Source organism: Colobus angolensis, unplaced genomic scaffold, assembly GCF_000951035.1.
Source record: "Colobus angolensis palliatus isolate OR3802 unplaced genomic scaffold, Cang.pa_1.0 Scaffold420, whole genome shotgun sequence".
Lineage (NCBI taxonomy): Eukaryota > Metazoa > Chordata > Mammalia > Primates > Cercopithecidae > Colobus > Colobus angolensis.
The window spans coordinates 426,863-429,721 of NW_012117600.1; the positions used below are offsets into that span (position 1 = coordinate 426,863).

At 45.1% G+C, this 2,859-nt stretch overlaps 1 protein-coding gene across 1 annotated transcript in view; it reads left to right on the plus strand.

Annotated features, from left to right (window-relative positions):
• The window catches only part of CHP1 (calcineurin-like EF-hand protein 1), a 71,841-nt gene that overhangs the window by 61,856 nt on the left and 7,126 nt on the right, over positions 1 to 2,859 (plus strand). The gene's annotated exons all lie outside the window — the stretch shown is intronic.

The following is a 2,859-nucleotide window of genomic DNA, read 5'->3' on the forward strand; positions in this document are numbered from 1 at the left end:
AGGGAGAAGGTGAAGGTGAGCAGTAAGACATATGAATAAAGATCTCTGTGACATGAATAAGTTTAAGGAAAAGTGCTGTGCCTTGATATGCATATGCAAACATCTCCATAAACCTTTTTAGTGCATAAAGAGCAGCATTGTGCTAGCAAGTCCCACCTTTCGTCCTAAGGCAGTTTTCTCCTTTCTCAGTAAACAGAACATAAATCGGGTTTTACACTGAGATGTTCCATTGCCCAGGGACCGGCAGGAGACAGACGCTTTTCTCTATCTCAGCTGCCAAGAGGCCTTCTTTACTCTTATACTAATCCTCCTCGGCACAGACCCTTCACGGGTGTCAGGCTGGGGGACGATCGGGTCTTTCCCATTCCACGAGGCCATATTTCAGACTATCACATGGGGAGAAACCTTGGACAATACCTAGCTTTCCTAGGCAGTGGTCCCTGCCACCTTTGCCAGTGTACGTGTCCCTGGGTACTTGAGATTAAGAGGGGTGATGACTTTTCACAAGCATACTGGCTTCAGGCACTTGTTTAACAAAGCACACCCTGCACAGCCCAAAATCCGCTAAACTTTGAGTCACCACAGCACATGTCTCCTGCAAGGACAAGGTTGGGGGTAGGGTCACAGATTAACAGCATCTCAAATACAGAACAAAATGGAGTCTCTTATGTCTACTTCTTTCTATATAGACACGGTAACAGTCTGATCTTTCTTTTCCCCACAAAAAGTAGCTGTCCATGGTGGTGGGTGCCTGTAATCCCAGCTTCTCGGGAGGCTGAGGCAGTAGAATCGCTTGAACCCAGGAGGTGGAGGTTGCTGTGAGCCGAGATTGCGCCACTGCACTCCAGCCTGAGCGACAAGAGCGAAACTCCATCTCAAAACAAAAAAAGTAAATAAATAAAAGCTAACTAAATGGCTTTTAGGTATTGACTGAGAGTTAAAATATACAACATGGTTTACATCAGGTAATTCATTTATTGCCAAATCAGATTATTGGCAGCCAGGTAATTCTGATGATACTTAGTTAAATGCAGTTATTTAGTCTGTCCTTAGGGTTGACTAAGAGTCAGCGAGCTGCTGCTGTGCTGGTGTACCCTGAGCCAACTGCCCATTGTTCTTTGTTGCTCCAAGAGATGATTCCCTGTTTTCCTACTAGCAGTGACTGGCATTTCATCCTAGGATGCAATTACTCAGGGCAGATTCAGGAGCAACCCAACGTATTCTTACATTTCTATGAGCAAAAAACAAAACAGTCTGCAGGTCAGTGTTAGCGTCACTTGCTTTTGAGTTGGGAATTTCTTCAGCGAGAAGAGTTTATTTTCTTGAAAGCTGCTACATATGGTTTTCTGAGTTCTGAAGAAAAAAGACAGTGGCAGTCACTCTGTAGTTGCGTGTGTTTATTCTCTGACCCAGATCTGACCTCAGGTGATCCACCCGCCTCAGCCTCTCAAAGTGCTGGGATTCCAGGTGTGAGCCACCACGCCTGGCCCATGTTTTCTTAATATGATTCCTGTGAAAGTACTGGTTGAACTTGTGGAGGTTATTATCTTGATTGTGAGGATGGTGCCATGGGCGGGTACATATGTTAAACCTTACCCAATTGTACATATTACTTTATTATTATTTTTTTTTGTATTTTATATTGGCCAGGCTGGTCTCGAACTCCTGACCTCAAGTAATCCACCCACCTCAGCCTCCCAAAATGCTGGGAGTACAAGCATGAGCCATCATGCCTGGCCCCAACTGTCCATTTTAAATATGTACATTCTATTGTATATTATTTATACTTCAATAAAGATACTCTACTCCCCAACTCATTTTATGAGGCTAGCATAACTTTTGCCTGACAACCATTTTTTTTTTTTTTTGAAACAGAGTCTCACTTTGTCGCCTGGGCTGGAGTGCAGTGTCACCATCTCAGTTTACTGCAACCTCTGCCACCCAGGTTCAAGCTATTCTCGTGCCTCAGCCTCCTGAGTAACTGGGATTACAGACATACTCCACCATGCCTGGCTAATTTTTGTGTTTTTAGTAGAGATGGGGTTTCGCCATGTTGGCCAGGCTGATCTTGAACTCTTGGGCTCAAGCAGTCTGCCCACCTCAGCCTCCCAAAGTGCTGGGATTACAGGCATACCCGGCCACACCTGACAATCTTATAAAAGACAGTATAAGAAATGAAAATTAGGGGCCGGGCACGGTGGCTCATGCCTGTAATCCAAGCACTTTGGGAGGCCGAGGCAGGTGGATCACAACGTCAGGAGATGGAGACCATCCTGGCTAACATGGTGAAACCCCATCTCCCCCGTCTCTACTAAAAATACAAAAAATTAGCCGGGCATTGTGCGGGCGCCTGTAGTCCCAGTTACTTGGGAGGCTGAGGCAGGAGAATGGCGTGAACCTAGGAGGCAGAGCTTGCAGTGAGCCGAGATTGTGCCACTGCACTCCAGCCTGGGTGACAGAGCAAGACTCTGTCTCAAAAAAAAAGAAAAGAAAATTATAGCCCAATCTCTTTTACTCAAATAGTTGTAAAAATCCCAAACAAAATATTAGCACACTGAATCCAGCAATATATAATATATATATTATAGCCAAGGATATATTATAGCCAAGGTGCAATTGTACTAGAAATTCAAAGTCGGTTTAACATTAGAAAATCAACCAATATATTTCACCCACACCAACACTTCAAAGAAGTGTCTTAATAATAATAATGGCCGGGCGCGGTGGCTCAAGCCTGTAATCCCAGCTACTCGGGAGGCTGAGGCAGGAGAATTGCTTGAACCCGGGAGGCGGAGGTTGCACTGAGCTGAGATCATACCACTGCACTCTAACCTGGGTGACAGAGCAAGACTCCATCTC